Raw genomic sequence first — 12891 nt, 5'->3', positions numbered from 1 at the left:
GTTTTCTATTTCAAAAGAGATTAGAATAGCTGTGTCTGGGATTTTTACTTCTTTTATAAATTATATTAACTGTGACATGTTCCTTATAGTTCTGACATCCTCTATTTTATAAGTTTCTGTTAGTAATTTCAACATGTGTCCTGCAAGTTTGTAAGTGGGAGCTTTTTTGAAGTTTACAATGGGTCTTACTGTGATATTTGGTTTATGGATTTTTTGTTGGCATCAGACAATGGGTTCTGTAGGATTGTTCGGTATTAATTTACCTTTTTCTCTGTCATCCAGTGTGTAGTCTATATTTTTAACATATTCTTTACCTTGGTGTGAAATCTGTATGTTGGGTCTAATTTCAATTTTTTAATATAATTTTGTGAAAAGAACTCCTGTGTTTTGTCAATGTATTGCTGTTTGGGCATAAGAATTACTGTATTTCCTTTGTCTGCTTTAGTAATAATGATGTTTTCATTTTGGAGTTTCATTCTGAGTTTTCTGAGCGTTTCGGATTCTGTGTTTTTACTGTTCCTGTCAGTCTGCTTTTTTGTATCTGTAATAATTTTGTGTATTTCTTTTCTTATCAAGTCCCTTGTTAGCCCAATGTTTACATTGCTGTTTTCACTGTTCTCCTCTCACTTTGGAATGGCTTCTGACTGTATTATGAAGTTTTCTATGTATTCTTCATCTACTTTTGTATTCATGTTATGTTTCAGTCCTTTTTCTGAGAGCTCTTTTTCTTCATTGTTTAATTGTGTGTCTGTGAGGTTTATCGACCGTGGATAAAATTGGTGTGTGTGTTTTGGTTGTTTATTGTTTATGTTTCTTTGTTGCATTTGTTGTCTCATGAGCTGTGTTATCTTTTTCTTACGTTTTTCTTCAATTTCTTTCAAGACAGTATCTATGTAACTTCCAACCTTTTTGACCAGACCAGAAAAAACATCAGAATTGTTAATGTTATTTGCAAGTTGTAATTGTGTTTTATATATTTTTCGAGATAAAGTTTGTTTCTTCGAGTGTAGAGCTTTGATTTTGTATTCTAGCCAAACTTTCTGAACTGTTTCTTTCGCTTTTATAGAGCTGAAAGTGAACTGTAAGATGTCCACCTGGTTGCCAGATGAGAAAAAGCAAGCAGATTGCTTAGATGCAGTGAATTAAAATTTCGTAAAAAAAATGTTAAGGAATTGTTTTTAAATCTGTAACCTAAATGTGAAACCATAACCTATGGATCTTCGCCTGAACCATCAGAAGATACCTGCAAATCGGTAGCTTTTCTGCCTTTTGCTGGGAGCATTTCCTCGAAGATAGGAAGGATTCTGAAAAGATATCACATCAAAAGTATTTTTCGTCCACCAGCCAAGATTAGAGCGCTCCTTGGCTCTGTTAAGGATGACTTGGGTTTGAGGAAGCCCAGTGTGTACAAGATCCCTTGCCACTGTGGAAAGACTTATATTGATCAGACAATCCGGACCATTCAGGAGCGATGTGTTGAGCATCAGCGGCACACAAGGCTGCTTCAACCTGAGAAGTCTGCAGTGGCGGAACACTGTCTCACCGAGGGACACAGAATACTATATGACGAGACACAAATGGTTGCCCCTGCATCTCGCTATTGGGACTGTATTTTAAAAGAATCCATAGAGATTCGGTTATCTGACAATCTTATTAATAGAGACAAGGGTTTTCTATTAAGTAAGACTTGGGACCCAGTGTTATCTGACATTAAAAAACAATGGTCTGTGGTTCTATCGTCGGAATAAAATTTTTATTTATTTTTATTTTTTAATTTTTGACAGCGATATCTCGATTTCGCCTCTTTCCATCACTGGCGGCGGGGTACGTCTACTGCGCTAGAGGGCGGTTACGGCACCTTCTCGCGCACGCGTTTTGGGTCTTCTGCGGCCTATATAGGGGCCGCCGCTTGCGCTGGGAAGTCAGTTCTGGTGAGATCGTGCACCAGCACTCTCACCTGAAGATGGCGGCCAGTTGGACCGTGGAAATATTGTGTCATGAAGACGTTATGATCCGGCTGCATACCCGAGAAGAATATTATCAGTATTGTAAGGTGCTTAAAAATGTTATTAGGAAGGCAAAGAGCATGTGGTATGCAAATAGATTAGCTAATCCACAGGATAAAATTGAAACCATATGGTCAGTTGTGAAGGAAGTGTCTGGTCAGCAGTGCAAGGTCGATGATATATTATTTTTTTATGCATTTATTTTACCTTCAGGCCATCTCTTACACCTAACCAGGCATACCCTGATTGAACGAATTTCAGTTTCTACAGAACATTATGGATATACCACGTGTTATACAGTATTAATGTTAAAGAAAAAAGTAGAGATTATAACAGTAGTACAAGGATGATTATAACAATAAAAAAATTATAAAAATCAATAATAATAATAATAATAATAATAATAATAATAATAATAATAATAATAATAATAATGAGTATGTAAACATATTTTTCTTTTATGAATGTCAGTCCTATTGCTAGTTGGGAATATTCTCGCTATGTTCTTGCAGCTTCAGAGTTATTCACATCAAGCAGAGACATAAGACGATAGAATTGGGTGAGAGAGATATAGAAGAGGTAACTAGGTTAGAGGAAGAGAAACAGAATGGTAAAATTCGAAGCAGTGATGTAGAGGAGAAAGAAAGAGATGCGAGGGGCACAACAATGGTGGCTATACCGCCCCTAATATGTAAGTTTTGAGTTCCCTCTTGAATGCTGAGTTGTTCTGGATAAGACACAGCTCACAGTGGAAAGCATTCCATAGTCATATGGCTGAGATGGAGAATGACACAGAGAAAGATTTTGGGTTATGTAAAGGTACAGCCAAGATGTTAGACGTATCCGATCTGGTATTGCGATTGTGGAATGATGATAGATGTTTAATGTGAGAGGATAAGTATTGGGGCACCAGTGGCTAAGAAATCGATGAAGTAAGCACATCGTGTGGAGGTCGCGTGCCGTATGTGGGCGTATCCAACCTAGCTGGGAGTATGAAGGACTGATATGATCATACAACCGAATATTGCACACGTATCTAACGCAAGCATTCATCACTAGCTCGAGGCATCTAGAATTTTCACTATTTGTGCCGTGTTGAACTACATCGCAGTAGTAAAGATTAGGCAAGACTAGTGTTTGGACTAATTTTTGTTTAACATGGGTTGGAAATATTTTTCTAAACTTTTGAATTGCATGTAGGGAGGAGAGCGATTTCCGGCAAGCTGTGACTGTTTGTTCTTCCCAGTTTAGGTGTTCATCCAAGATTATTCCAACGTCTTTTACTGTTTTTTGGTATGGTAGTTGGGTACCATTGAGGAATACTTGACGGACTGTTTCGCAAAAGTACCAGCTGATTAACTTTGGATGAGATATAAGAATGGCCTGGTTTTTCTTGAGGTTTAGTTTCAGACCTAGGTTCTGTGCCCATCGAGAAACAGAGTAAAGATCTGCATTCATGCTCGCTACTGCATCAGCAATGTTCTTGGGGCTTGCACTTATGTACAGTTGGATGTCGTCAGCATATAGATGATAGTTGCAGGAGTAAATCACTGAAGAAATATCATTAATGTACAGTGAGAAGAGTAATGAACCAAGGACAGAGCCTTGGGGAACTCCAGAGCACACATTTTTCCATTATGACTTATCCGACCCACAAATGACTTGTTGACTTCTGTTTTTGAGGCAGCTGTTGAACCAGTGTATTGCGCTGTTTGAGAAATTCAGCTGTTTCATTTTAATTAGTCATATATCAAAGTCAACTGTATCAAAAGCCTTGTTAAAGTCAAGCAGTTAGGATGGTAGCTTCACGTCGGTCCATGGCAAGTTTAATGTCATTAGTTACTTTGATTAATGCAATTGCTGTACTATGGTGCTTTCGGAAGCCTTTATCATGGGTGTTATGAGTTTTGAGGTAACCCATCAGCTGTTCATGGACGATTTACTCTAGGGCTTTAGACATTGCAGGTAGTATGCTGATCGGCCTGTAGTCACCTGGCGACTTTGGGTTGTCAGTCTTGGGTATAGGTTGAATTAAACTTTACTTCCACTCAGTAGGATATGTACTACTGACTGAAAAGGGACAGGTTGAAGATGTTTGTGGTAACTGGAATAATAGTGTGCAGTAGAAATCAGATATATGTACAGTATTTAACTATCATTTTCTGAACTTGCTGGTGAATTAAATAAAAATTTAGTTTCTACAGGGAATCATATAACTCTCTTGGAAAATGCCTTTCCGAGACTGACGTCTGAAATAGTGACAAGGGGGAAACTGAGTCAATAATTAAATCACTGAAGAGTAAGGACTGTCATGGTTATGATGGAGTGTCTAGCAGATTATTAAAGTACTGTGCTGCACATGTTAGCCCTGTATTTAGCCATATATGTAATTTTTCCTATAGGAAAGTACTCAGCAATGATTAAAGTACTCAGTAGTAAAGCTGCTTTATAAAAAGTGAGTAAGGGATAATGTAGATAATTTTAGAGCTATTTCTATGCCATCAATGTTGGCTATCAAATGTGCGGTTCGGCTTTAGAAGTCATTTAACAACTGGAAATGCTATATGCTCTTTTCTCTGTGAGGTACTGGATGGGTTAAACAAAAGGTTTCGAATGCGTGGCACATTTTTTGATTTAACTAAGGCATTTGATTGTCTTGATCACAAAACATTGCTCCAGACGTTGGACCATTATGGAATACACGGAGTAGCTCACAACTGTTTCACCTCTTACTTTAGCAACAGGCAACAAAAGGTCATTATTCACAGTGTTGATAACGGCTGTGATGTGTGGTATGAGTGGGGTACTGTCAAGTGGGTGGTGCCCCAGGGATCAGTGTTGGGGCCACTCTTGTTCCTTATTTATATAAATGGATGTCCTCTAGTATTACAGGGACTGGATGTCCTCTAGTATTACAGGGACCGATGGCCCTAGTAGTATGGTCCCTTCAATCCCACAAACCAACCATCTAGTATTACAAGTAACTCAAATATTTCTGTTTGCTGATGACACTAGCTTGGTAGTAAAGGATGTTGTGTGGAAGACTGGCTCGGTTTCAAATAGTGCCGAACATGACCTAAGTTCATGGCTTGTACAAAATAGACTAATGGTAAGTCACAGTAAGACTCAGTTTTTACAGTTTCTAACACACAATTCAACAAAACCTGACATTTTAATTTCACAGCATGTGCATGGGATTAGTGAAACTGAACAGTTCAAATTTCAAGGTGTTCAGATAGATAGTAAGCTGTCATGGAAAGCCCACATTCAGGATCTTGTTTAAAGACTAAATACTGCCATTTTTAGTATTCGAACGGTATCAGTAGTGAGTGATCATTTGACAGGAAAATTAGTCTACTTTGCTTATTTTCATGAGCTTATGTCATATGGTATTATATTTTGGGGTAGCTCTTCCCATTCTAAAAGGATATTTTTGGCTCAGAAGCTGGTGGTTCAGACAATAAGTGGCATAAGTTCACGAACCTCTTGGCAACCCCTGTTCACGAGACTGGGTATTTTGAAATGTGCTTTTCAATATATACATTCTTTACTGTCATTTCTTGTTAACAAAATTATTAGCTTATTCCCAAGAATAAGCAGCTTTCACTCAGTTAATACTCGATAGAAATCAACCCTGCATTTGGATCGGACTTCCTTAACTCTTGTGCAGAAAGGTGTGCAGTATACCGCTGCATCCATTTTCAATAAACTACCACTCGAATTCAAAAATCTTAGCAGTAATCCACACACTTTCAAATTGAAACTAAATAAATTCCTCATAGGTCCCTCATTCTAGTCTGTTTTAGAAGTTCATTGAAAAATTAAGCTGATTCTTATTGTACTGTTCATTGCGTTTACTTACACTTATGGACTGACTTATTTCAGGTTCATAAAGATTTATTTTTATCTTCTATTACTTTTATGTTGTAATTTCATGTACTGACTCGTTCCATGACCTTTGAGATTTGCTCCTGAATTTGGTCCTACTGAACATGACGTGTAAATAAACAAAAAAATAAAATAAAAAAGGACAAAGATAAACTAATCAAGAAGCTCAGTTCACTGTGTTTTGTCATTAGCAGCATCTCTGATTGTGTGGATCTGAATACCAGAGTGTTGTCATATTTCTACACTGTCACTACACGTTGTCTTGTGGAGTTACTATTTATTCTGGCGAGTGCACCTACAGCAATTAAGCAAAATGTTCATACAGGAGCAGCAAGCAGTAAGAATACTGAGTAAATAAGACAACTGTACATCTTACAGAAACCTTTTTAAGGACTGTTTAATTCTTTCACTCAGTTCCCAATACATTTACTCCCTAATTGTTTCTGTTGCTGATAATAAAAAATCAGATTTAGCTGAAATGTTTCTTACACAGTCACAGTAAAGACACAGCAACCAGTTCTGACAGACTTTGCCTGCTTGTGTACTCTGATGGGAAGATATTCAACAAGTTCCCACCTACCATAAAGCAAGAAATTGGAAATCCATACCAATTCAAAGGAAAATTGATAAGACACCCCATTAACAACTCATTCTACAAACTGTCTGAATATCTAGGTTGAGTGATTCATACAATCCGTTAGCCACATAGCAAGTATCAGTGTTTGTGATGAAGATTTATGACAAGTGGTAATATACCGTAAATAGCACTCAGTCTTTATAAGTGAAAAAAATATCTTCTTTGAAAACTACAACTGTAATCAAATGAATAGTATGCTGCTGATAGCTGATAAACAGAAATTACCGGTACATAGTAGAACAGAGGAGGCAGCAGCTTCTTTCAAAATAACTGCTTTCTTTCCAATTTCTTGAATTAAATTCAGGTGGTATTAATGTGAGTAGCCTTAAGTAGGTTAGGAGTAGTTTACCATTGCCAGAGTCCACAGATTAAGTTTCTTCAAGTCACCTGCATTTTCGTAATGTACTGGTACGCTTTGACACAATTGTCAATTCTGAAGGTTCTCCTTCTCAACGAGACCTCCAGAATGTGAACTAATGCAAACTTTTCATTTGAGACACAACAGAAGCCCTTCAACTATTGTTAACTACAAACCTTGAGGACAAAAAGAATGGCTTCATTTTAAATTTGGGTCAATGGAAGTGTCCGATTCCACCCGTCTCCTTTGACCCATGATGTATGGGAGTTGTATGTGATGTCATCACAGCCTGGAGTTTATGAGTTGGTTGTGTTTGTAGATGTTGTCTTGTGTTTGATGGTGCTCTCTGCTGGCGTGTGTGAATGTACTGAGTGTAATATGTTGTACTGGGTTTATTTGAGCCTTGGTGTTGGATGTGTGAAATCTTCGGCAGTGTTTATAGTTAAGGACATAAAGTTTGGACACTTTTCCAATGACTTATCAATTAAATTATTTTGTGTGTTTGTGATGCGGTAAGACACTTCATTTAATGTGCGGCTTCTGCTGTTAGGTATCGATAGGATGATGAAATATAATCTGACAGACAAAATAAACTGGTATCATTATTTGACACCACCTCCCTATGAAGAATGGACCTTGCTGTTCATAGGATGGCTGCTTGCCTCAGCAATACAGATAGCCATACTGTAGGTGCAACCACAATGGAGGGCTATCTGTTGGAAGGCCAGGCAAATGCATGGTTCCTAAAGAGGGGCAGCAGCCTTTTCAGTAGTTGCAGGGGGTGATTGACTGATCTGGCCTTGTAATATCAACCAAAGTGACTTTGATTTGCTGGTACTGTGAACGGCTGAAAGCAAGAGGAATCTACAGCCATAATTTTTCCTGAGGGCATGCAGCTTTTACTGTATTGTTAAATGATGACGGCGTCCTCTTGGGTAAAATATTCTGGAGTTAAGATAGCCCCTATTTGGATCTCTGGGCAGGGACTGCTCAGGAGGACGTCGTTATCAGGAGAAAGAAAACTGGTATTCTACGGATCGGAGCGTGGAATGTCAGATCCCTTAATAGAACAGGTAGGTAAGAAAATTTAAAAAGGGAAATGGATAGGTTAAAGTTAGATACAGTGAGAACTAGTGAAGTTCAGTGGCACAAGGAACAAGACTTCTGGTCAGGTGAATACAGGTTTATAAATACAAAATCAAATAATGATATTGCAGAAGTAGGTATAATAAAGAATAAAAAACAGGAATGAGCATAAGCTTCTACGAATAGCATAACGAATGCATTATTGCAGCCAAGATAGACACAAATCGCAGGTCTACCAATGTAGTACCAGTTTATATGCCAACTAGTTCTGCAGATTACGAAGATACTGAAGAAATGTATGACACAATAAAAGAAATTATTCAGATAGTTAAGGGACATGAAAATTTAATAGTTATGGGGGGACTGGAATTAGACTGTAGGAAAATGAAGAAAAGGAAAAGTAGTAGGTGAATGTGGACTCAGAATAAGGAATGAAAGGAGAAGCCGCCTTGTAGAATTTTGCACAGAGCATAACTTAATCATAGCTGACACTTGGTTTGAGAATCATGAAAAATGGCTGTATACATAGAAGAAAGGTGGAAGTAGTATATAGAGGATCATACAAGGGCAATGTACTTGAGGGCAATATTATGGAAATAGTAGAGGACATAAATGAAGATGAGATGGGAGATATGATACTGCGTGAAGAATTTGACAGAGCACTGAAAGACCCAACTCAAAATAAGGGAGTAGACAACATTCCATTAGAACTATTGATAGCCTTGGGAGAGCCATACATGGCAAAACTCTTCCACCTGGTGAGCAAGATGTATGAGACAGGCAAAATACACTGACTTCAAGAAGAATATAATAATTCCAATACTGAAGAAAGCAGGTGTCGACAGATGTGAAAATTACTGAACTACCTGTTTAATAAGTCGCAACTGCAAAATACTAACTCAAATCCTTAACAGAAGAATGGAAAAACTGGTAGAAGACGATGTCGGGGAAGATCAGATTGGATTCTGTAGAAATGTTGGAACATGTGAGGCAATATTGACCCTATGACGTATCTTAGAAGATGTCTGCCCCCAGAAGCTGAATGGTCAGCATGACGGATTGTCAATCCTCTGGGCCCGGGTTCGATTCCTGACTGGGTCAGGGAATTTTCTCTCCCAGGGACTGGGTGTTGTGCTGTCCTCATCAACTGCAGGTCACCAAAGTGGTGTCTAATTGAAAGAGAATTCCGGAAAGTTGTTTTAACTTAATAATCAACATTGATAGCAATATATGTAACATAAAGAAAAAGTGACAAGAAAGACTTACATAGTTATTGTTGAGTTTGGTAAGAGTAGGCTTACACTGAAGTAGAAGCAGTTTACTTAGTGCATCACAGTTTGGGTTTCAAAACAGTTCTATTTATAAATTCCCTCACTAAATATAACAAGCCTTAAATAATTAAAACATTGCCAGCTGCTTTTTTTAATCTTTCCAAGGAGTTTCATGGAATAGATCATGCTATTTTCCCAGAAAAACTTAAAATTCTACAGAATTAATGTTTTTGCACATAACCAGTTTGAATCATACGGAACAAACAGGCATATTGAGAAAACACACTATATTCAGTTCTGTACAACAAACAGAGTCATACCAGTAACTGATACAGTACGTGAACAGGAATCAGTAATGATGCAAATTTTTGGGTGTACATATTTATGAAAACTTGAAGCATATTACAGAAGTTATCAAAAAATTAAGCCCAGCTACTTTTGCTGTTGCTATAATTGCTAGTCTTGGAAAGAAATGAACCATTCGCCTGACATATTTTGCATATTTCCATTAAATGTCATATGGAATAATGTTCTGCAGTAACTCACCACTTAGAAGGAATTTTAACTGTACCATCACAGTACATATACTGCCCAATGAAATTCATGACAAACGATCCATCATAATTCGAGAATAGTAGCATCCACACCTACAACACTAGAGGAAAAAATTACCATCACTACCCATTATTGAAGCTGTCGGTGGCTCAGAAAGTAGTTCAATACATGGCAACCAAAATTTTTGATCGGAGAGGTAGTAACATAAAACGTCTAACAATTTTTAAATATCGTGTAAAATCATTTCTCCTGAGAAGTTCCTTCAGCTCCATTTATTTTTATTTACAAGGGTGTATCAGGAACTCTTTGTCCCTCACATCTACGTCTCCATGATTACTCTGCAATTCACTATTAAGTGCACGACAGAGGGTCCACTGAACAACATTAAAGTTATTTCTCTACCATTGCATCCTCAAATGGCGTGCAGAGAAAACAAATATTTAAACCTGTCTGAGTGAGCTCTAATTTGTCTTATTTTATCATGATGATCTTTCCCCCCTATGTAGGTGGGCACCAAAGGATATTTTTGCAATTGGATGACAGATTGGTGACTGAAATTTTATGAGAAGATTGCGCAGCAACGAAAAACATCTTTGTTTTCAATTATTTCTGCTTCAACTCATTCATCGTGCCCATGGCACTCTCTCCCCTATTTCATGGTAATGCAAAAAAAAATGAGCTGCCCTTCAATCTTTTTCGAAGTCCTCCATCAGTCCCACCAGATGTAGATCCCACACTGCACAGCAATAGCCCCAGAAGAGGGCGGACAAACATGAAGCAAGACCTGTCGCATTTCCTAAGTCTTCTGTCAATAAATCAGTCTTTGGTTTGCTTTACCCGCAATATTATCTATGTGATCGTTACAATTTTAGTCATTTGTAATTGCAATCCCTAAGTATTTAGACGAATTTACAGCCTTTCGAAATTTTTTTAGCTAAATTACAGCTGTAAATCAAAGTCAGCATATCCATTTCCAGCTGCAGACCTCTCTTTGACTGCCCCATCCTTATCTGCCATCAGTTGCTGAAGATGGCGGTTATACCTCACGCTTCCGACTGGGACATCCCTGCCTACAATGCAGTACAATCATTTCATTTTGTATGGTGTACAAGCAACGAAGTGCGATACGCTTTCTGTGGAGTAACGGACGGATCCCCATCAAAATCCACAGGAAAATGCAATCCACATATGGGGAAATGTGACTCACTTTGAAAAGTGCGAGATGGCAGTGCAGTGGATTCGCAAAAGGCCACAAAGACTTGCCTGGTAATGAGCATTCAGGGAGACAACACTCATCACTGACTGTTGACATTTCCCGTGTGGATGCAACGGTGAAAGCAACAACCACGAATGCTGACAGTTGTTGTTCCACGCTATTATACCAGCAGACAGCCATCAAAGAAGCACTGAGAGAAGCTCAATGTGGACAGTGTGGTTACCCTCCACGACAATGCGAGGCCTCGTGTGGCAGTCAGAACTGCTGATAAGCTCTGATCATTTCACTGGGAGAGTCTGGACCACCTGCCATACAGTCAAGACCTCACTCCTAGTGATTTTCACATTTTCAGTCTGCTAAAGGAATTCCTGCCAGGATAGCAATTCTCATGCCATCATGAAGCCAACACAGAGCCAAGACAGCAGTTCGACAGTGGGTTTACAGTCAGCCAAACAAATTCCACCAAAGGAAGTTCTCAGATTTAATGCTGCATTGGGCAAATATCTGAGCAGGCATGGGGACTATGTGCAAAAATAGTGTGAGGTATGTAGAGTAGTATGTATATTTCTAATTACCTGTACGTACCTTATTTTGCCAGGTGGCTGGCAAAAAAAGAAAAAAAAATATTTTTTAAATGTAGTTACACAAGTAGCAGCTGTGGTCATTAATTACCTCTCAAAAGCAAAGGCTTGAGTTTTAGTCTCATTCTAGCATACTATCTTAATCTCCCAGGAAGTTTCATATCAGCACACACTCCACTGCAGAGTGAACATTCTGGTAAAGCCCTCCCCCTGCCCCAAGCTGTGACTAAGGCATGTCTCCGCAATACCCTCCTTCCAGAAGTGCTGGTCTCTTAAGTTTCACAGGAGAGCTTCTGTGAAGTTTAGAATATGGGAATCGAGGTACTGGCTGAAGTGAAGCAGTGGGGACAAGCCGTGAGTCGTGGTTGGGTAGCTCAGTTGGCAGAGTACTTGCCCACAAAACGAAAAGGTTCTGAGCTCGAATCTCAGTCTGGCACACAGTTTTAATGTGCCAGGAAGTTTCAGTGTTCACAGTAACCATGCATACATATACTGTAAACCTATTAGTTTATTTAGACAAAAGAATTGTTCAAATTATCTACGGAACATATAACTGACTCTTGAGTGGCAACATACACACAGTAAAACAAAGGAAAATTACAAAAAAATGCCCAAGTTAGGACAAGATACTGCAAATCTCAACACTGGGTAAACAGAGATAACTGCGAAGAAGAAATAGTTGTAGTAGTAGTAGTAGTAGTAGTAGTAGTAGTAGTAGTAGTAGTAGTAGTAGCATTATTCATCTGTAGATCCCTTTTTACAAGGATATAGGACATGTCAAACTATTTACAAATTTAGACCAATTTAAGATAAGCTAATTCATAAACATCTAAAAACAAAGATGATGTGACTTACCAAACAAAAGCGCTGGCAGGTCGATAGACACACAAACATACACACAAAATTCAAGCTTTCACAACCAACTGTTGACATGTCTGCTTTTGTGTGTGTGTGTGTGTGTGTGTGTGTGTGTGGGGGGGGGGGGGGGGGGGGGGGGGGAGCGCGCGCGCGCTTGTGCACCTGTCCTTTTTTCCCCTAAGGTAAGTCTTTGCACACACTGGTGATCTCTGGGCCATTTTCTGTACCACAACTTTCCATTTGCTGTCCTGAAAAACTGAATCAGCATCCCTCCATAATGAGTGAGATGTTGAGCTCAGAAAGAGGAAGACATGTTAGTATTGGGCTACGCATAGCTTTGGAGTAAGTATTTCTATAAAGGAAAAAAAGAAGAGAAAAAACATAAAGGTGTTATGTGGAATGTTGGATATTTCATAATCATTATTATTATTTATT

This window comes from Schistocerca gregaria, chromosome 11 (assembly GCF_023897955.1).
Source record: "Schistocerca gregaria isolate iqSchGreg1 chromosome 11, iqSchGreg1.2, whole genome shotgun sequence".
In the NCBI taxonomy this organism is placed as follows: domain Eukaryota; kingdom Metazoa; phylum Arthropoda; class Insecta; order Orthoptera; family Acrididae; genus Schistocerca; species Schistocerca gregaria.
The sequence above is the reverse complement of the archived record's forward strand: the minus strand, read 5'-3'. Positions refer to the sequence as shown.